Here is a 23,869-nt window from a genome sequence, read left to right on the forward strand (position 1 = left end):
CAGGACTACTATATACCATATGACTAAGAGCATCATCCATGCAGAATCACCAAATGGTGATTCTGCAGTCCATTCAGGTCACTCTGTAATGCCTCTCTGCCCTCAATAGGCTCCTAGTCTAGTATAAAAAATTAACTTACTTGAAGTACATGCACCCAGATAATTGATAAAAACCTTGAAGAACACTGGCCCTAAAACTGAGCTTTGGGGAATCCCCCTCATATCTGGCTGCCAGCCTGTGCAATGCCATTAAGTACATTCCTTTCAGCCTGGCCCTGTCAACCAATTGCTCACCCAATGTATTATGGACATCAAACACATTCAAGTGACACATCCAGCTAACACGAAGCTATTTGAGCAATTTCTGAACTGAGTAGGCAGAAAGAGGTGAGGCTGCTGCAATCTCATGACCTCAGGTACAGTCAGAAGTAAGGCTGAGCAAAAAACTGGATAGGTACAGTTACAATGAACCAAATATGCATGAATATACACAGCTGGCCATAGAAATTAAGACAGACAAAAACACTCATACAAATGCAGAAGGCACTAATGGACTAGTATCTTTTTATGGCAATTCAGGATGAAGGTCCATTAGTGAGAAACGTGAGTAGTCATATTACATACGGGTACATGTCCTACCTACTAAGAACAGTAGCTGTCCCAAGCCACTCAGCGTGTCTAGCTTCCTCTAGCAGCTGTCTCTCAGACCACATCAGTCTCCCTGCTATTCAGCACAGATTTATGGTCACTCCAATAACTGTCTCCGAAGTCACTTATCCTTCTCTCTGTGTATCCTAGTTTCATCCTGGCTGGCAATCATGTGCTGTCATACACACACACACAATGTGCACATACTCTGGTCTCTCCGCAGACAGACAGGCCCAGACTCTCTGAGCTATGGTCCCATGAAAGTTGCCAGAACTCATACACTCATACCCAAACATGCACAGCTCATTGAGGAGAACAGCTAGAAATCGCAATTAAAAAGAAAACAGGATAGTCTATACCTATCAGTCACAGAGCACCTCTGGACCAAGATATTGCCCAGCCACCTGTTTGCATGTGACCAGCCCCTTTTATAATTTTATCCCTTTTTCCCATGCTTGTTCCTGACCAAATACCTTGACCTTTCCTACCTATGATTTTTCCTAATGTGACACCTGGACACTATTGTCAAGACTCTCCTAGGACAAGCCTAAGATGAGCTAGGGCTCATGGCTCCTTTTGGGAATCCTTGTACCTTAAATCACATAAAGACACTTTTTAAACTTAAAAAATATAGGTTTGTGACTCTAATGATGGTTAGGAAAGTTCAGATTAAGACACATCATAATCTTATAATCATTTTATGGAACTAACCATGGTGCCTGTCTCTCCAAGCACTGTTTAACAAAGCTGCTATCTTTTGTTAAACTAGCTCTAGCCACACTTGGTAGGAGATTTGGAAATACTGGGGAAATATCTGGAAATACTTGTTATCTAAAACCAGTGTAATACATTGAGTTTCATACAGAAACTCACATGTCCATTTATATGCTAGTCTTCTTCAATAAACAGCTGAGATGTTTAAGACAATATTTCTCTTGTACATTGCATATTAGTATAAGAAATAGCACTGTCTCTGTAACAGATTCAGAAGAGAGAAAAGGCAGAAAATCTTTTTGAGTTGTCTTTGCAACTCAGAATTAAGCTGTGAGGATCTCCACCCATTCTTATGTCCTGCAAGAAAGTGGAGATGATGGACTATCCTAGCTGTGCTTTAATAACAGAGGTAGAAAGTATGCATATATTCCATTTAATTCATCATCTTCTTTCCACAAGAACATAATTCAGGAGGATGAATGTCCTGTTCTAGTTAAATGAAATATCATTTACAAAGTTTCTTATGTACCCTATCTCAAGGGACAAGGCTGGTGCAAAGAGAGGCCTGCTATTGATTAAGCTTTAAAATATTTGAGCCCAAACCCACATGCATTTCATGTAAAATTTGCATTACGACAAAGAGAGAATTCAGAGTCTTATGTAGTTTAGATAATACCCAATGCAGAGAAATTTTAAAATTTTCATTTAATAATATGATTGTTCTTAATAGGACAACGATTTTTTTTTTTAAAAATAAGCATTTATATAAATTCATATCAAACCAAAAAGAGGCATTTGGTGTCTTGTTCTTATACTTTAAACAAGCCATGCATATTCACACATTTCATACTATAAAGCATCTTGAAATATTTAAGGCGATAGCACTGAACACTGTAGGTGAGCCATAAACCAAAGAATGTAATCCTGACTCCACTGACACCTGCAGGGAAAGTCTGCTAGGTCCAGAAGGGCTGAGGCTTTACCCAGAGCATTGAAGAGTGGCAGAAGCTCTTTACCATGGTACTTTTCAAAGTAACATATGCAAGTCATCACCACACTGTCATATCCTTGGCTACCTCTTTTTTTAAGTAAGTCTCACTTACAAAGAGTACCAGAGGGTAGTGGAGAGAAAGCAGCACCCAAGTGTTTAATGAAATCTCTCTTTGGTGGCCCCGGAGCCCTATAGGCTTTCCAACTAGGCAGCAGCATTCCAATACCAGCAAATTTCAGAGAATGCAGGGACCCTGTCATAGCACATCACCACTGATATGGGCTCTATGCACATCGGAAATCTCACATAGAGACAAACAACCAATTACAGAGTCATGTCCAGCTATCTCCACTGTTCATCTTTACTGCTTCTCAAAGCTTCCACTAGCCAGCCTCAAATCTGACTTCCCCTCATTTTACAGAGTTACCGGGTGTTTCATTGAAAAGCCTAGACTGGGCTACATGATTGCATAAAGGAAGTGTCGTCCAGATGTCATCCATTCTCCTTTCTTCAGGAAAAAGATAATGTTAAAAAAAAAATAAATATCATCACTATTGGGTAGCCTCATAGAAATATCTCCTATAGTTTCTCATTGAATTTGGTTTCTCTCTAGTTAATTGGAAGAAAAATAATTCTCCAACATGTTTTTGAGCAATAAAAGGTCACTTTTACATTTCAAGGAGTGTATACAGCATGTGATTATGTTCCTGTTTAATGAAGGTTATTTCCCCATGAAAGAATAAAGCATAGACTGTCATCATGATTAAGAAGATAAATGCATCAAACTCATACATACTAATCCCAAAGCAACACTAATGAATCTTAACAATTCTTTTTGAGAACCTTAGTGCTACTGGACTAATGACCTCCTGTTTAATCTGCACTACCTGAAGTCCATGGAGCAGTGTCAATTTCTACCAGCTGGGAGCATGGCACACTGTGTTTCAAGTTATTCCTTTCCATATGTAAACTGGTGCCAAAATATTTTTATCAAGGGTTTCTGTAATGGTTTCAGATGATTACTACAATTTACAATTTTTTTTTTAGGTAAAACTAATGAAAGGGCAATGGGACAACCATTACTTGCTCATGTTAAAAAAATTAAAAATCCTTTCTACCTAGTTTGTCTTTTAAGGAAATAGTCTTGGTTTCTATAAATTGATACAAATGTTAGTTAAGCTGTATTATTTATTTCCTTTAATTTTTCCTTGGGCAATTTTGAGTTCAATTGTCCTTGATTTTCTTAGTCCCACTCATCAGCTTTTCTCAAAGACTCATTTTATATCTTTTAAAAAACCCCATGGATGTATACTTGTGTCATGATCATCATGTTGACAAAATGGGCCAAAATTTGACATTTATCAAAGACACATGCCAAACCCTGGCAAACCCAGTGAACGAGTAAAATTTCAGCTCAACTGATGTTTGCTTATTTATCAGGAGATGTTTTTAATGCAGACCATCAACAAAGATATTTGGAGAAAATGCTGAAAATCACAGATTACACTATAGAGCTTCATACAGAGGGCATTGCTGGCAGGTTGAGAAAATTAAAGAGGCAGAATGAAGATCTGTGGCCTTAAGTACATCCTGAAAACTTTCCTGTGGAATAATTACATGACACAGTAGGGGAGCTTCGTAGTAAGCACAATTTTTGATAGAAATTCGTGTCTTTGTCTTAAAAACATTTGGACATGTATATCAGGTAAACCCTGCCTGTATCTGTAGTAACAAATTAAATTAGGATGAGGCTGTAGCTATACACAGGAACAAAATCACCTAGGTTGCTAAAATAGTTCCTACCATTGTTTTGGCCTAAACTCTCCTAAAAATGCTTAAACACATTTAGAAAATTACCACATACTTTCAGGCAATTTGTTTGTGGGCATTTCTTGCCTATGAGTACCTTCTTTTGGATAGTTTTTTGGGATGAACATGGGCCATTACATGTCAGTTCATCTCAGAAAATGGCCACTGGCATATTAGAGTTTATAATATAGTCATACATAATTCCTACTTTTTTCTTTTTCTTTTTCATCCTCAATTCATCAGGGAGCAATTGAATGATCAGCTTTTGTGTGTCTGCCTGTTACACCCTGTGGATTTCTTCCAAATTCGAAATAATTGTTTGAGTGGTAAGCAAATCCCCAGAAGTTTAATGAAAACCAACAGATTAGTAGAGAAGTAGGAACTAGAAGTGCCCCCTTTTATGGAAAGATCACTAGATGAGTTTACCCAGCACTGATAAGGGAGAATCTGCATAACAGATCAGCTTTGAGAAACACACTTATGTAAACTTTGGCTTTTTTTGCCTTTCTGCTTCCTGAAATGTTCACAGATTATTTGTTTCAGTATCTTAGAAACAAGTATATTTAGACTCTCTAATGTTTAATTCCCCATTTCATTCTCTCTCTCTCTCTCTCTCTCTCTTCTTACCAGTTCTAGGCATTTCCATCTCTCATGCCATTCAAGATTATTTCTTAAATCAAGACATTCTTTGAAATTCTGAAGGAATGGCATTTTAGGGAGTTATAGGCTAATAACTGAGCTCTTGCATAGACAGTCCTGTGGCAATTTGAGGGAAACTGACAATGATTGAGTCATTGTTTATCTTTAAGATGAACTGTACTGATAATCCCCATGCTATTCCAAAGAAAGTCTGGGCCTCTTAGTTCACAAATTACTCTTTATGGATTTTCTCTCATGTCACAGAATCATAGCATGGTTTGCATTGGAAAGAACCTTAAAGTTCAACTAGTCCCAACCATCCCACCATGTCAGTGCAGCATCACCTTCCACTAGACCAAGTTGCTCAAAGCCCCACCCATACTCATGGTCTGTGAGTGATGTAATTACATATAGGATAGACAATTAGTTAGAAAAGATAGAAAGAGGCAATCTACTTAATTTTGCTGTCCTGACTTCACCTGTGTTTATCCTGAGAGACATTTATCTGATCTATTCTTAGACATTTTCAGCACTTGAGACTGCACAACCTGCCGTCCACCTTTCTATCACCTGTGTTGAGTAACTTCTGAAATACTTTCTAAAGTGAACATCCACATAGCACTGTGTATGCTGGAGAGTCTTCCTATTTCTGTCTTTAAATTATTAACCCTTCAGAACTGAGTTACTGATTTTAATGAATGTGTTCTATCTAAAGGATACTAAAAAATATTCTTTAAAATTAACAATAATGGGACAATTATTATATTGTTATAAGTTGAGTAACTCCTGTAAATTTGTAATCATAGAGTCATAGAATCTTTAAGGTTGGAAAAGACCTTTAAGATTATCAACTCTAACTGTCCATCTAGCACCACCAATATGTTTACCAGTGAATCACATCCTCAAGTTCCATATTCACACTTTTATTTTAACAATTCCAAGGATAGTGACTCCACCACTTCCCTGCTTAGTCTGTTCTAAGTTTTCCCTAATATCCAACTTTCAGGAGATATTTAGGAGGTTTCCTAAACCACCTCTACTGCAACTTGAGACCATTTCTTCTTGTCCTGTCACTTGTTACTTGGGAGTAAAAACTGACACCCACGTCACCAAAACTTCCCTTCAGATACTTGTAGAGAGTTCTAAGGTCCCCCCTGAGACTCCTTTTTTTTCCAGGCTAAACAACCTCAGTTGCTTCAGTCTCTCCTCATAAGACTTGTGTTCCAGACCCTTCAGCAGCTTCATTGCCCTTCTCTAGAAACACTCTAGCATCTCAGTGTCCTTGAACTGAGGTGGTAGAACTGATATAATGATTTAAAAAGGTACAAATAAGAAAATATAGTGGTCTGAAGCTCTTGAATGCCAAATTTCTTTTTATGCAACTATTTGAATTCATGTTAAGAAAACATGTCAAGAAGTTATAATTGCTATCAAAATGCTGTTTTTCATCTAATTTGCCTCACTTTAGCTATTTGCTATGAATGTCTTATCTATGGGTCCTTAGATTCAGAAAAAGATATTATAAATGTAGATATAAAACAGCACAGCACTCACATTTTGGGGGAAAAAATGCATTCAACCTGCATTTGCTTTAGCCTCTGTGGGACACTGAGACACTTGTCAAAGCCCAACAGGCTTACTGAGCTTCAATGATTCATAGGATTTAAATTACTTGCTCTGAGGGAAATCAAGTGTGCAAGAGACCCCACAGGGTCCCACCATCTAATTAAAGGGAACTTTCTTCTTGATCATCCTCATGTGAATATGTAACGTGCCATCAGACTAGAACCATTTTGTTTACACATCATCTGCCAGTCAGGAAGATCAATGATGAGAGTAAGCACTTTATATTTATCTGCTGAATATGTTGCAGATCATCTAACAGATTTCTTTATGAGGACTTGGATCTCCATATGCAGGCTGAGAAGCCTGAAGCAATTTTGAATTCTCTTAAGATACTATTTTCAACAGGGAGATAAATGCTTAAGTTAAAATGCTCTAGGCAGGTTAATTTTTGGACATAATTTTCTGCTTTATTCTGTAGAATTATTCTTGACGCAGGCATGCTTCTTTCCAGAATCAGATATCATAAAAAGTATTGCTTTATGCACAACCATACATGTAAGAAAGACTTTAACGCTGTATTTTTAAACATGATACTATCAGCATCAGCCATTGAACTAAATGAAAGCAGACTACTTTCCAGCCAAAATGAGATAAAGCAAAATGATTTTACAGTGCCAGGGCAGTAGGATCTATTCTGAAACAGCATTGCAGTAAAAAAAAATTCCATTAATTTCTTAAGTCAGAAGACCTAGATACATTAACGTATTTGCCTGTGTTTGAAAAGAAATTAAAGGCTTTTGGGATAGATCAGGAAGATAACATATCTAATGCAGAATTTTATAGATTTCTTATTTTTTATTCATTTCTTAATTTGGGGAAATCACTGTACCTAGAGCTATAAACAGCTAATACTCTTTGCTTTTGATTTCTTCACCAACTGCCTTCCTATTTAAGTTTATTAGTTCAACTTTATTTCTGATTTTATTGCCATCATCAGACTTCAAGCTGGTTTTGATACTTTTCCCTGCTTTTTATATTCCCCTTTTCATATAAACACAAGGTTTTCTTTTTCCCTGAGCAGCCAGAATTTTCTCAAAGTCATGGAAGTACAACAGCAGAGGCCTCTTCGGAAGAAACTAGAAAGGATTATATGAAGTATGAATGATATTAATTAGATCATGTAACTCTAAAACAGATTGAAAATCCATGAACTTCTAAAGGCAAAATAATCTCCTTTCTTCCTAGTTTGGCTTTTAGCCTTCAGTAATTACTCGTTATTCTCTGTCTGTAACCAAATAAATAACTTCAGATGAATATACACATTATTTAGTATTTTTATAGGGAAAACTACCAGTTCTGTGATGTATGCTATTGTTAAATTCTTTGCTTTGGTATTAAAAATGTGACTTTTGCATCAAAACTCTACTCCTGCTTCATATATCTTGCTTTGTTTTAACAGAGAGGCTCAGCTAAAATACAGAATTTTTCTTTAATAATTTCCTTAAGGGGTATGAATACCTACATTAATATCATCCAATAAAACAGGAGGTACACTTCCACATTTTTTCATACAAATCCAAAAGGGTATTTGTTCCCATCTTCCACTGAAAAGAGGAATTCTCTAACCTGCAGTACACAGACCAGACTGGATGATCACAGTTCCCTTTAAACACCTATGCATCTCAATGCAAGACATCAAAAGGCAAGGAAATGGTACAAATTAAAAGAGGGAAAATTAAGTTAGATATTAGGAAGAAATTTTTTTCCTCTGAGGGTGGTGAGACACTGGAACAGGTTGCCCAGGAAGGTTGTGGATACTCCATCCCCAGCGGTGATCAAGGCCAGGTTGTTTATGGCCTTCAGCAACCTGGTCTAGTGGAAGGTGTCCCTGCACGTGGCAGCAGGAATTTGGACTAGATGACCTTTAAGGTCCATTCCAATCCTTTAACATTCTGTAATTCTATGAAATATGTAGAATTATTTCTTGCAGTAAAATAATAGAACATATATTCTATCAATGCTTTACAGCAGTCAGCATGAGATGAGTCTTGGTGTCCTTTGGTGCCTGTCTATTTATCTTCAGAGACTAGTACAGTTTATAGCATCAGTTCAGTGACAGACATCTAAGGGGGAAAATGTACAGTAAGGAGACTCAGGAAAAATTTCTCAGAGATAAATATTAGATGACTATTTATAAAATTCTACATTATTCTCTTTCTGACCTATCCCAAAAACCTTTAATTTCTTTTCTAAATAGTTTAAAGCCACAATTTTCAAACACAGGCAAATATGCAACCTGTTTTTAAAACTGCACATTTTTCTGCACATTTTCTCTGTCCATTAAACTGCATCAGTCTCTGTAGATAGATGGAAAGATGCCAAGATCCACTGTGTCGTGCTGACTGCTGCCAAGCATTGATTGAATATAATTACTTTTCTTCTTCAAGTTAAATTGCCGACATCTTCCTAACATTTTAGTCACTTAGTACCACTTCTGAATCTGTAGCACACAAACACATGAGCTCAAACACTTACCAAAGTGTGTTTCTATTTCATGCTGTAGTCAGAAGTGGATGAACAGCAAAAGAAAAAGCAGCATTACCACAGCACTTCTCACACCATATCTGAGCTGATAAAACCTGCTGAAAAGATGTATGGCCTTTACACAATATCACACAGGATTTTTTTTCCCAACTCAAAATAAGTGCATCTGCTAAATATACATAATGTAGATCACACTCTTGGATTTCAATGTTGAAGATGTTCTCAGTAGCTCTCTGAATTTCAGGTGCAGAGTCATTTATTTCCAGACTCTCTTAAATCTGGTGTCAGTCTCAGCTGTGCCTCTTTTAGTGACTTCTTGCTGCTGTGACATTTTGAGTAAAATATAACTCACTTTTAGCTCACCTCTTTTCATTTGGAATCTTTTCATATTATCTACATATCTGGTTGATTCATTCAAAGTATCATCATTTTGCTTTTGGTATTCCAATTCTCATTTGCTGGTCTGAAGGACCCTTTGGATAACCCTATTTCCCTAGCAGCTTCCTTGTGCATGAATAGTACTGAAGAAAGTTTTCTGTCTTCAAATGATTCCTCAGAGCACTGACCTGTGCTGAGTCCTATAAACTTCTGATTAACCTTGCCTTCAGATTTTAATTTTACTGTGGGTTTTTTGGTGCCTCCATAGCAAGTCTGATTTCTTGTGCTTACAGACTTGATCTAAGAAGATTTATATAACAACAGGAGCCCCAGAAAGGGTAATATTTAACAACAGTGTTGATTTACACAAAAGATTTTTCATTCAGTTCTTGAATAAGTTGTACAAACTAGCAAAAATCAGAACACGTATTTCTGGCTTTCTTACTCAATACTTGTTTTAGGTATAGTTAGCAAAATACACCATCGTGACATCTATATCACACAAAAAAAGCCACACATTCCATCTTCTTGTACCTGTGCTAGCGATGCTGAAAGGGTCACTGGCTTATTCTTCCATTTCATGTTCACAATTAAGGTGAACATGATGAGGGGAAAGAAAAAGGGACTCTGCTTAAAACACATTGCCTAAGTTCAGATCAGCAAAAATTCCTGGTAAGATAGGCATTTGCCTCTGTTTCTTGAACTGTGACTCAGACTTAAGGCCTAAGAGGAGCCAGTCAACAGCACTGTAAAAACAACATGTCCTGAAGAAACCCCAAAATGGAGTTCAATAAATCAGAATGTTGAAAATGAAACAGTTAAAACAATTGACATTAGGCTTAGAATACCTTATTGTGTGTGATCATATCCAAAATAACACAATTAATTTTACACATCATGCTACTGCGTTTAAGTCACTTACTGGCTGATGGGTAGGAGGAACTGATTTCATGTGTTCAGATTATCTCACAGCTGTTTACTTAAGGGTTTCTTTTATCCTTCTGCTACCAGTTATTGTCAGACAGAATATTGGCTGTGGGTCAGATCCAGTAGGGCAATTCTTATGGGCATAATTTAACAAACATTAATTTATAAATGCATTGTTTTGTTTTGTTTTGTTTTTTACAGAAACTGAGATAAAATACTTATTTTAAACTTTTACAATAACTTTGTTGTGTAGTAAAATGAGGAAAAATAAATAATGGCATGGAGCATGAAACTTTTTATTGACAACTCTAACTGAATACTATTTTTTTCATTTAATTTCAGAACTCTATGTGTATATAAAAAAAATCCACTTTAAGCTCATAGTTTGTTTCTGAAATGGAAGATGTATGTCTAGAGAACTCAATGAAATTGTGTCTCAATTTGTAGACACTCCACAAACACAGAGGACAGTCTCTGGCCGAGACAGAAACACATGCTACAGATGCAGACAAAAATATGGTTGCAAGTTATTTAGTATTATGATTTAATTAAAAATCCTGCCAACAGACTGCTAATCTGCCTTGAATAAATTTTTCTAATACTCATATTGCTAGAGAAGATTAATTATACACTACACAAGCCACCTCTATAAAACGCTGTTGTAACTTTCTCTATTCAAATAGCTTCCAGCTCCCTCTTACAAGTGCAAAAACATGAAGAAAGCATCCCAATTGTATAGCTGTCACAGCTATGGGAATAATTGGCTCTTTGTCCTGTGCTGGTGTCCCAACTAGGGGGACAGAGAATGAATAAATATTCAATGACATGTGTTGGGACAACCCATCTGGTTCAAGTTTATCATAGCCATTTCCAGCTCTTGAGGGTAGGCTTCCCTTTCAGTGCAGCTGCTGCTGTGCAGCCCTGGATATCTGTGAGATAGATGTGACTGTTTCTGTGCTCAGACCTATGAACCAGATGAAGCCTGTCATTTACTGGTCCAGGTATAGGGTCCAACTATAGACTCTGAGAGGTCCCTTGATCACTGGCGTCTTTTAGTCTAAGTCATGACATTCCCACAGATTGTGCTATATGGTCCTGAGTTTCAGTAACTCTCATAAGAATGTTGTGATTCTTTGGGAAAGCAGAATCAAGATTTAGTGTATAAATGGCAGAGGGAGTAATTCAAAGGTGATTTCTGATATTTGCATATCTGGAGTTTCTCATGATGGAAACATCTATATACATCAAAATAATTAAATACTAAATAAAAGTATATATGTATGGCCAAACTTCGCGAACGAAGATTTGGGCAGGGCTGTCCCCACGTGGGTGTGCCCTTCCAGCCTGCGCAGTGGATTTTAGGTGAGGCTCAGCGTTTGCAGAACTGGCCCCACCGTTTAAGTCCTGAGGTTCATCTGCCATGGCCGAGCGAGCTTGGACAGTGACAGTGAAGTCCTCAGGACTGTCTACAGCACCCAGCATTTCCCAGGAGGTCTCCCATCCAAGTACTAATCCGGGGCTGATCCTGCTTAGCTTCCGAGATCTGACGGGATCGGATGTCAGGGAGGCATTTGACCCAAATCTAAATAAAAGTAAGTGATAATAAATTAACTACTTTAAAATAATAAGTACAGTCCTTTATTACTGATGAATCTTGCATCACTCTTTTTATGGACAAACCAGAAGTCTTTCTCTGTATATATTTTGCTGCCTGAGAAGAATAATATGAGTTCATTTTCTATAGTATGTAGAATTTTGCTTGGTATTGTCAAAATGCATGCATATTATGTCAGTATTAATTACAGTATTTCAATGAAATTTGATACTGAAGAACAAAAAGTTTATATAATTTGGTGATATTGATCTGGTCATTTTATTTCTGGTTTTAATCATTGTCAGCATATGTTTTCATTTGAATACTTTGGAAAAATGCCAAACATAAACCAAAGCGACAAAGACTCCCTTCTCCCCCCCTGCAGAAAAAAGGGAATAAAAATACTGGACACTTAAGCTTGAAACAGAAATTGGGATATATATTTACATGAAAAAGGGAAAATTATTAAAAGTAGACTACACTATAACACACCCACGCAAGTTAGATATAACAAATAATTCCTTCACTTCTGCACCCAACAGAAAACCGAACCCCTCCAAACACAAATTTCACTATTCTGTCTACAAAATCACCCCATGAACCCTTCCCAAGAAACATTTAGCAAGGAAAAGGGAGAGAATAACAATAAAATGTTTATTACTTCCATGAACTGAACCAAAATGCGACATAGCAGCAGTAGCAGCAAGGCCCAGCACAGAACAGCGGCAGCGTGTCCTGTCTCTCCCTCAGCCGTGGTGGAAACTGAGCTAAGCACCTCCCTACACTGTATTTATATTTGAGATGACGTCAGAATATGGAATGTGGAATACCATTGACCAGTGGACGTCATCTGTCAGCTGGCCTGACCCCGCTTGAGTCAGCTGATAATCTGAGGCCTGCTCTAAAAATTAAAGCCTAAATTTAGGCCTACACCTACTTAAACCCAGAACAGCATATGACTGCCTTTATTATTTTCGACATAGAGAACACACATCTGAGCACAGCTGGAGTTGTTCAATGTTATGGCGAGCAATACATAAGTATTAGTAAAACTGAACTCTCAGAGTTGCAATGGAAAAGAAGTATGTAGCCATTTTGGTTATTATTTATAGAAATATAACAATATAAAAGTATAAAATATAATTTAAGAAAGAACACAAGAAATAAAAAGAAAGAAAGAGAAAGAAAGAGTAAGAGTACCTAGTGGAGAGGAAAGATAGCAGCAGCCACAGATCCAGGGATAAGACTTGACTGCTGCAATTTTAACATCCCCTGGTTGAAGTGATGGTCACAGTCTTATCTGCTGGAGGTGGGGGAAGTCCACAAACAAAACATTCCAAGGGTTAATTTATATTCAGGTTCAGGTGGGAACACCCAGGTACCTCTCCTGGGGAGGGAGTTTTACACTGTCTGTTGCAACACTGTGGATCATGTATAGTCTTTTGGTGTACGGCCCTAGAGACGAGTCTGGGGACATGATAGCTGTTTTTTAAGCCTGTGTATGTGAGCCAGTTATAAATTATCAGAAGGGATGAATACCTTCAGGCCTATGTGTGATTATGAATATCCGGACACCTGAGAATGGGATGGTCAGTTGGGGAAAGTGGGCCTTAACATGAGGGAGGACATTGGCACAGTAAAAGGCACTATCCCACCCTCACAGTGTCTCTTATCAGCCTTTTTTCTCATCCGTCTCAAACCCAAGTTTTCATTAAACAAATGTTGATTTGCTGTGGTAGTCATTTGGTAATGGGTGTGCATCCTGTCTGATTGATGCAGGACAGAAGTTTTGCCACCACACACAAAAAACTCTTCTCAACTTTGTCTGGGGGTGAGATGTGCAAACCTGGCCTTAGCAAAGCACCCTGTTACAAATGGCTGATTGTTTGAGTCATTAACCTTTAACATTTCAGTCTCTCACACGGGCCCAGCCTGCAAAGTCTTGATTCTGAACCCAGAGATGTTCAGGGAGTTGAGGAAAGAGCAGCCCCAAGAGTGGATAATGAATTGGTAGCTGGTGATGTTATTAATAGTCTTGTGAGGGTTTGGGATTTTTAAGAAACTGGAAAATGGTAATTTTTAAATCACAATATGCCCATTAGAAAATTCAGCTGTATCTTTATTACAGCTTGTTGATGGGTTTGGTTTTCTGCACTGAAACTAGTAGATGAATGTAGTATTAACTCTTATGCACTCAAGGTCATAGTTCTATGAAAGTTTATGAGAGTTTTCAAAGGCAAAGAGTATTGGTGACATCAGTAGGAGTACTGAAAAGGTAAATGTTATTTGATGTGGATATGAGAATGTTTGCTGCTATGGAAACAAACATCACAGATTTCAGAATCCCACAATTGGCAATTGACCTAATGCACGAACCTCAAAATCAATTTCAGATTAACATTTTTTTGACACTTGTGTTCCAAATCTCACATTTAGAAGAGAGAAAAATATACTTAAAAGGTGTAATTGTCATACATTATGCAACTCCTAAGGATTTCTACCTGGTGATAGATGTTCAACTCTTCCAAAAATCAGAAAAATAAGTGATCCGTGGTGGGCGTACATTTGTTTGTCTGTTTGTTTTTATGGTTTAATTTTGAAACAATACACAACACCTTCTGAATTATCAGAAGTCAGCTAAAATCCACTGCCCTTTATCTCAGCCTTTCCTCCCTCTCATTCTAATGCTTTGATAAATCAGACTCATTTAGATACCAGTGAGGAAAGTGGTATTCATGAGGACGTCTCTGTATTTACAATCCCACATCTTCACACCCTGGCGGCTCAGTACCATTCTTCAAAATAAGACAGCAAAGAACAGATTGATTTTCCTTTTTCTTAATTGCATCCTTGCCAACACCTTATTGGCAGGAAAACAGAGGTATGGACTCAGGTTTTTTTAGATTCACTAACACAAGCCTATTTGTCAAAGATCAAACCCCCAGTGAATAGCTTCCTGCAGCTTTTATTTCCAAGACTTTGATAATAACATCAAATTGATGTTGCATTGGTGTGCACTGAGACAGCAAAGAAAATTGCAAAGATATTTGGAAAAGTACAGTAAAAGACAGAAAGAGAAGAGGGAAGAAAGCTGATGTTTTTAAACAACTTAAAGACAAATGTGTAATACTTTTCAAAATGCAGCAAAACTAATTTGCTAACAGCTATACTGTTGATTTATTTTAAAACTTAAACTTTGTGTCTGTAGAATGGGTTTTCAAGACCTTAATGAAGGTCCTAAACTCAGGCACATGGCAAAAAATAATCATGTTTGCCTGGATTTCCAGCAAGGTATTGCCATCTTTGCATGCATAAGAAAAATCTGCTAGCAAGAGTTGCTTTTGCAGGTATGAATGACTAAGACCTATAATTCTTGACAAAGTTTTCAATCAGAAAGGAATATTTTTAAGTTTCTTAAGTATGATTATGATAGCTAGAGTATCTTGCCAGTCTTGAGAGCACTTGAAAGCCAAATGTCATGTCCCCTGGCTGCTACCATTTATGAAATATGTAATTCTTTTCAAGTATATTTCACCTGTCTCTTCTCCCTTGCATCTCCTGCCCTTTTAGAAAATGGGGACAACTGAAACTCTCATGTCTATGCTTTCTAAAGTATAACTACCAGGTAATATTTCTAGACCACTAGACTTCCCACTCATCTACTTTGAAACTGTGTGCTGCTAGTTAATAGAAATTTCAATGAGTCAGAGAAAAGCAAGCCTGGAAAAACATTTTTAGTACTTGCAGGTTCCACTACAGACTACACTGCAACTACAAATCTCTAGTCATGTTATTGTTTTCAATACCTGTGACGGATTTCTATATTTCACTAATCCCCACAGCATGTAAGAGTGAGCAAGGGAGAAGCAGAGGGACTGTAGCCCAGATGTGAAGAGTCAAAAGCAATAAGAAGTCTCATATCTAATCCCTTTTTCTGCCTACTCTACACTCCTTTTGTCCAGCTTTCATTCTGCAAGTGACCCTTTGATACACAGTGTGCACTAGAAAATGCTTATTTTTATATCTGGAACTTAAGACAACAATAATGTGCCCATGTCTTAGCCAAGGACTCACTGTTTCTCTGAAGGAAAGATTTTATATTGCAAAGGTCAGATTTTAGACTGTATTGTATAAGTATACAAAATAACTCAAAGTCCTTAACTCTGACTAAATAAAGATTTTATATTACTCCTCTTATTTGTCTATTTTGATAGGCAATTACATAGAGAAACTCTAATAAAAGGAAACAAGGACAAGAAGATGGTTACCTAATGATTAAGAACATAGAATTAAGGTTTTTTGTCATACAGTGGAAACAAATTCAGCCTTTTTTTCACACATAACTAAGTTTTCTAAAATGAGAACTACACTCAGTATTTCAATTCTTGTCAAAAACCTGCCTTCCAGAACTGTTTACATTATATTCAGTCATAATGCATCAAGGAACTCTATTTAACCAAACAAAGCAAAAGAAATAACCTTGAAAAAAAAGCTTACTGAAATGTTTCTTCCCATCTTTAACCTAGATCTGATTTGGTGAAGTACCTGAATATTGTCCTAAAAATCAGTACTTGGAAATTAATTTCTCTTCAAAATGACATTAATGCTGAATTCCACTGAGGACAGACAGTAATTCTTTCTTTTATTTGTATACTTAGTTTTTCAGAATAAATAAAAAGTAAGCTAAAACTGAGATTCAGATGGGTTATCTCCAAATGCTGCATTTCTTTGCTCAGATGAACAAATGTTTTGTTTTTATCATATTCTCTGATCTGACAGATATTTGGTAGAACTACATCCAGCCCACCTCACCTTCCTAGGTGCCTCTTGGGAAGGCAGAGCACTATTCTACAAGTTAGTAGAACGTAAAAGAGATTCAGAAATGTTATAATGTAGAGAAAATATATTCTCATCTTCAAAAATCAGGCTTTGTAAATCAAGATTTGTAGAGATTTCATAAAGAGGAATGTCTTAAGCCACATTCGGAGTTATCTGTAAGTTAGACAATCATGCAAGTTACATTGTCTCTCATTACTAATAAATGAACATCTAGTTACAACAAATCATTGCTTTATATTGTGCACAAGCTTTCTTCACTGCAGGATCTCAGTGTTTATGATAGTTGTTACTTTTCACTGATGCCGTGAATGACCCTTCTCCCCAAAAACAGGACTTTGAGCCACGTTAGTGTAGGGTAAGATAAAAAGTAAAGGTCCTTTAATAACACAGGGCCTACAGCCCACAGGAATACAGGATGACATGCATGTGTCTCAGTTCTTGTTTCCATGGCTTTTATAATAAGATCCCTCCAATCATTGCTTTACACATTTCTCAGTTCAGCCCCGGTCCCACCCCTGGACCAACCCCTGGAATTGGGTCTGGGGTCGTCAAGACCCTCTGTCTTCATAAACTCTTCTTCCTCAGGCACACAAAGATCTCTTGGAGCTCATCCAATTCTGGCTTTTGGGTCACTCTGACCTATGTTTATGTTTCATTCTGTAGGCCTTCTGATATCCTTCAGCTCTTTACCTTGGAAAGGAGTCTAAACAAGATTAATTAACTAAAGGAATCTGAGCTCCCTGTTCTGGGACAGGGGTAGTGATAGAAAGGCATTAAACTTAAACTGTTAGAAATATTAACCCTCTAAAAATCTACAACTACTGTGTTCCTAAAATCTACAAAATGTGAAAATCAGAACAAAAACCCCTTTGGCATCATCACCCAGACATACAGTAGTATCATCTTTTTCCTTCAGCTGACATTCACCTACTAACAGTGATCCATGATCCCCAAACAAATTTGAGTGAAAAACTATCCTTGTCTATAACTATTTTCTCGGTTGGTCCACAGAATGTACTTCTGGTAAACTGTGATTAATAAGCACCAAAACCTGACAATTAACTAGCATTTAGAGTTTATTTTTCATCAAATTGGTTCCTGTGAAGTGTAAAGGTTCTCTTTAACTCATTAATTTTCTCTCCATGTAAGCCCATCTAGAGATTTTGGAAAGTACGTAAGTGTCTCAGCCATTGCTGCAGGACTGTGGCGCCTATCACAGACATTAACTGACAGTCTCTTCTCCAACACCATTAGCAAAACTTTATTGTTGTAATTCTGCAGACCTCATCATTCAGCAAAGGAAATTATAAGATAACAGTTACATTTCATATTGATTTTGATGAGAATTGGATCAGACCTTGACTGTCTGGTAGTTAAAGTCTCATTCTTATTACATACTTTGTACTGGGAGCTCAGTTAGTTTCCTTCCTTTATTGACTTACAGAGACTCTCACAGACTGTTTAAACACAAGTCAGCAAATATGCCATAATAAGGTACTTTTCACAATGTACCTTGACTTTTTTTGGCAGATTTAAGCCACCCTGAGATCTAATGTTCCATACTCTTTTTTGTTTTAAGTTTAAAATCTTGTGTTTCCTCTGCACTACATCACAATTACATTAGGGACTGATTCAAAATCTGCCATGGCCACTGAGATGCCTTTCATTTACTTCATTAGGGTTTCAAATGGATTAAAAAATCTAAGGGTCTGTGTCATCTTCTTTTTATCAACAGGCTTTTGAGGTTTCACTTATAAGAACTGTTAAACATGAATATGAGATAAATTTATGAAAAAGCAGATTGTGATGCACTGATACAAACTAGACATGAATTAACATCTAAAGACAAGTATTGTGGATTGCATCCCCCTGCATTCTGAAAAGAAAATCTGCATTTAATTGGAAAGATTAATCCAATTTTTTACAAATTTTCATAAGCCTTTTATTTTTTTTTTCCAAAGAGTAGTAATTCTTGACTATAATTTAGTTTTGAAATGGCTTTAAAGCAGTTAAAAGTTCTGAATAGCATAATTATCAGAGTTGAAAGTGTGTTTAATCACTTTTTTAAAGAATGAAGTAAGTTTGGTGGATTTCCTTTGACTTTCCAAATTATGTAAACAATAGAAATATTTTTTAAACTTTCCTCTATTACATTCTTCAGCAGGTAAATTAGATCACTAAATGTTTCCAGAACTGTTACACAAGGAAAAAAAAAAAGTGCAGCCAGCTTATTTTCTCCTTGTACTAGATTATATTTCCTACTCCACCAAGAAGAAGTGATCTCAAGAATGCTTCTTATTAATAGTAATATCACAAAGATAATTAGAAATGTTATTTTGATGACATAACCTAGGAGAAAAAAAAATCCAGATGTAGATCTGGAAGTGGAAAAGGGAGCCTAAAAATCACTAGTTCATTAAAAAAATGAATTTCAATTTTTTAATTTTTTTTTTTTAACAACACGTGTTTCAGTGAAAATGAGCATGGGCATCATTTTTTTCAGCATATATTCGGTCTGGTGGAATTTGGTAGCAGAACTTCTATGGATGCTATCACAGAAATATTTTGTACCAGCTGTCTACTCAGTAAGTAGCCAACACAAAAGTATGCACATGAATTTTTTGTCTGTGAAAGATCTGTGACTACAGCCAACGTTATTTCCCTGATTTTTTTTTTAAATTTATTTTTTAAATGTGAAGAATTTAATTTTTAGGCTGACATTGGTTTTATAATCCAATGAGAAGCTCAGGCTTAAAATATATACCTACAACTCAAATGCATTCAGTAGGTACTAAATCTGAGCATTAAGTTATAAATGTATATTTTTCAATAGAATCTATCTATAATAAAGAGCATGAACTTTTTTATTTAGATTAAAAATATTTTGATGATAAAATACCATAGACAAGTTACATATCTCAAGTATTTTAGGACCACTTAAAAAACCAGTTACTGTGTACCATCATGGGACTAGTAATTATGTGGAAATGAGTAACCAAAAACATTTTTAGAGTAAATCATAGATGGTAATATAAAAAAAAGGAATAATTTCTAGAAGACTATATAGTGGATAATTAAATGTCTTTTTCTTCTTGTATGATTTGTGATCAAATCATAGTTTTGTCTAATAAATTTTTAATTCAAATGTATTCAAAAAATGTCTTTCTAAAAGTTTTTCTTCAAAGATTGTACATCTTCAAGATGAGCCTGTTGATTGTGATTGACACAATAAGTTAAAGGAAATTGCCTTTCTTCCCTGATTGAATATCTTTGCAAGACATTTTCTCTGAGTAGTAAAATTCTTGGAAAATCTTCAGATAGATATAAGCTCTTAGACTTGTATTTAAATGCATATCGCTGGAGTGGTTTATTTATACATTGATCATCTGGCCTTTGACTTTGAAAGGCACATGTATGCTTTTAGAAAACTTGTTTTCTCATATGTTCCTGGAAATTAAACACCAAAATAATTCTAAATATAGTAAAATTACTTCATTATACTATTTAATTAGTATTTGAGAATTTTTTCTCTGTCTCTTTATGAACATTGCAAATTTTCTCCTCTTCAAGAATATATTGAAAATTTCATCTTGAATACCAGTAGAGAAGAAAATAAGCAAAACTTCATAAATTAAGTGCATAATTTCCCTTTTATTATGATACTGGAGAACACCAGAAGAAGAGAATGAAGGAAGAATGACACCTATATACATTTTATCCAGCCACTGATAACCTGTAACCTGATAGGCAATTCAGTCCTTATTGTATTTTTCTGCATTACACCACAGTGAAAAATATTTTAAAGACAATTAAAATCAGCATAAGATTGTCCATGATGCCTCAGGGTTTCTTTTGATATTTTGATTTTTTAATTTTTTAATTTTTATAGATTTTAGAAGTAGTTATAGTGAATGTAGATTTTAATGTACCAGTAAAAGTAACCCCAGTAGTTCGAGGTTTGCACATACCAACCCCATCTCATATCAATCTCGCAAACTTCTGTTAGCTGTTTAGTCTTCTTTTCAAGGTAAAAATGCTGAAAAACATCTTAAGGCCTGCACAAGGAGACATAAACATAGGCAGAGTGACCTCCAAGCCCAGAACAATGAAAGGCCTCCAAGGACTCTATGTGATATGAGGAAGATAGAGATGATGAAAGAAGTGCTCCAAACTCCCCCAGACTTATTTCCTGACAGGGTGTGCCAGGGAACAGGACGCGGCAGAACTAAGGCATGGCAGAATAAGAATTGGATGAACAATATTATAAAAATCATGGAACCAATATTTGGGTACCAGTGTGGATATGTATTCCTGTGGGCTTCAGGCCTGACATTAAAAGACCTATCCTTTTTGTCTTATACACTAAGCTGACTCAGAGTCCTGTTTTCTGTGGTCTCTTAAGACAACATCCATAAGTAAACATTACTGTCTTCTTGAAGAAAAGTTGCCTCAAAGGCATATTAGTCAATCATAAAAAACAACATTGTAAAGGGATTAGTAGCCCTTACAATCAAAGACATCTACTGTAATGCAGATAAACATATTACAAATAGGTTTTTTATTAGATTCTTCTCATGTGCTACTGAATCACAGTAAGTCACTGCTATTATCTTGACAGAAGCTGTGGCTTGATCTGCTTAACTTGTTAAACACTCACATTTGATGCACAATTTGTATCTGCTAAACATGCCTTAAAAGCACAGGCTGATGTCCTGGACTATGTGTAGAGTAATCATTTTGTACAGCAGAAAAGAGCTGTAAGGGACAAATGAAGAACTTACAAGTAAACATTACGAATTTAGTCTTTAATAACTTTTCTCCTTTGTACTTTTTTTCACCAAGATCAATATAGTTATATAAAAGTATGGAAAACCATGCAGAATGGCACTCATTTCAAACACAAAGTGATGGTCTATTGTTCTTAATAAAATTTGAAGACATATCTTCAACCTAGTTCATTTTCTGTGTTAGTACCACCAGAAAAAAACATTCAATATTACTTTTCTTCAAGCAACCATCGCAAAAGGAACTGTCCTTTTCATTATGTTCCTTATGAAGAATTTACTGTCCATCTATCTCTGTGGGTCCTAGACCAGTAGGTCATTTTTTCTACCTATTTAATACACTTTGTTAGAAATGGTATCTGACAGACATTTATTAGAGCTACATCCAGCCTACCTCACCTTCCCAGGTGCCTCTGTGCAACAAGTATGAGTCACTAGATGAAGAAGGATCATCAATGGATGATGTGGATAACTGTCCATCTACACCAAAGGTGTTGCAAGATATGCCCAGCCTCACAACCTCCCACTTTTGGGAACAGAGGGTGCAGTATTCCTGACAGACCCGCCTTCTCCTAGGGAAGGCTGATGACTTCCTGGGGCCCAGGTTAAGGACATTACTAGGAAACTTCCAACCTGATACAGTATTTTGACTATTATCCACTACTGCTCTTCTGCATGGATAACCATAAAGATGCAATGTGTAGACTTCAGGGGCTTGGGATGGTTGGTAAGGAAATCTGAAACACAAGTTACTTTTTCCTCTGTCCTTTCTGTTGCAGGCAAAGACTGTGGAAGAAATAGATGGGCACAGGCTATTAATACATGACTTGGTGGCTGGTGTCACTGACGAAGTCTTGGATTTTTTCATAATGGGATGGCCTACACAGCACCAGGCCTGCTGATGTCAGAAGCATTCACCTTTTACAAAGAGGGAAGAGGGTCTTTGCTCATGAGTCAGTGGGGCTCACTGACACAGCTTTAAACTAGACTTGAAGAGAGTGGGGCATAATATCAGACTTGCCTGTGAATCACAAGCCTGTAGAATCACAAGCCAAGGTTAGAGGGACAGGATTCTAGCAAAGGCCCTCAGACTGTTGCTCTGAGATGTGCTGTGTACACTGCAGCATATATGAAGTTTTATGGAGATGAGCCAGGGACTTCTGAGGCAATAGGAGACAACCAGTGAAAACACACCATACAAACCCCAGTGAAATACCAGAAAGGAATTAAGGTGTGCTTCCATAAGGTGACCCATCCATCTACCTGGCTGAAGTGCACCTACACCAATGCACCCATCAGACAGGAGGAGTTGGAAGCCACCATGCTGCTGAAAAGATATGACCAACTTCCCATTGTTGAAACTTGGTGGTACAAATCCCTTGACTGGAGCGTGGCTATCGATGGCTGTTCAGAACAGACAGGAGACGAAGAAGAGGTGGAGGCGTTGCCCTCTACATCAAGAAATGGACAGTGTGAAAAGCTGTCTCTGAAAAACAGCTGTGAGCAGGTTGAAAGGCTGTGGGTAAGAATCAGAGATCAAGGCAACAAAGGGAACCTTTTGGCTCATGACTACTACAGGCCATCTGATCAAGAGGAGCCTGTTGAAATCTTCTTTTTCCACCTGCAGGATACATTGCACGAAGAGGCTCTCATCCAGCTGGAGGACTTCAACCATCCATCCCATCATCTCTTGGGAAAGTAGTACAACAAGCTGTAGGCAACCTAGGAGATTCCTGAACTGCATTGAGGATCACTTCTTAAGCCAGATAATAGACAGCCCTACCAGAGGGGATGCAATACTGGACTTGATGATCACTGACAGTGATTTTATCAGTGACATCAAAATGGGGCAGTCTGAGCTGCAGTGGTCATGCACTGCTGGAGTTTACGTCCTGAGACTTATGGATCATGTGAAGAGCAAAGTCAGGACCCTAAATTTTTCAAAAGGGTAATTCCACCTCTTTGAGGAGTAAGTCAACAGGACCTTCTGGAAAACCGTCTTCAGGAGCAAGGGAGCAGAACAGAGTTGGCATAGCCTTAAGGTGTAGCAATGCATTCTCAGTACATGGCTTGGAGAATGTCATGTCAGAAATGGGCTGATGAAGAAAATCCACCAGCCACTGAGTGCTTTAACAACTGATGTTTTTAATGTGGTTTGAGTGTACTGAATGTAAAAACTGTATTGTCATTCCTTTTTCTTCCCATAACCCCCTGCCAGGCCAGGGGACTGGGAGAAGGACAGTGACCTCATGTTATCTGATACTCCCTCCCACTGAATGTAAATCCCCTTACTCCTATTGGCCCAAAGCCAGACTCCCCCTCTTGTCTCTTATTGGTGAGTTTGTATCCCTCCAAAATCCATATAAGCCTGTATCCCTGATTAAACTTCCTCTTTGTTCCTTTCTCTCTTGCTGGTGGTCTCTGCCTGTCCTTCAC

The sequence above is a fragment of the Pithys albifrons genome, chromosome 4 (assembly GCF_047495875.1).
Source record: "Pithys albifrons albifrons isolate INPA30051 chromosome 4, PitAlb_v1, whole genome shotgun sequence".
Taxonomy (NCBI): Eukaryota; Metazoa; Chordata; class Aves; order Passeriformes; family Thamnophilidae; genus Pithys; species Pithys albifrons.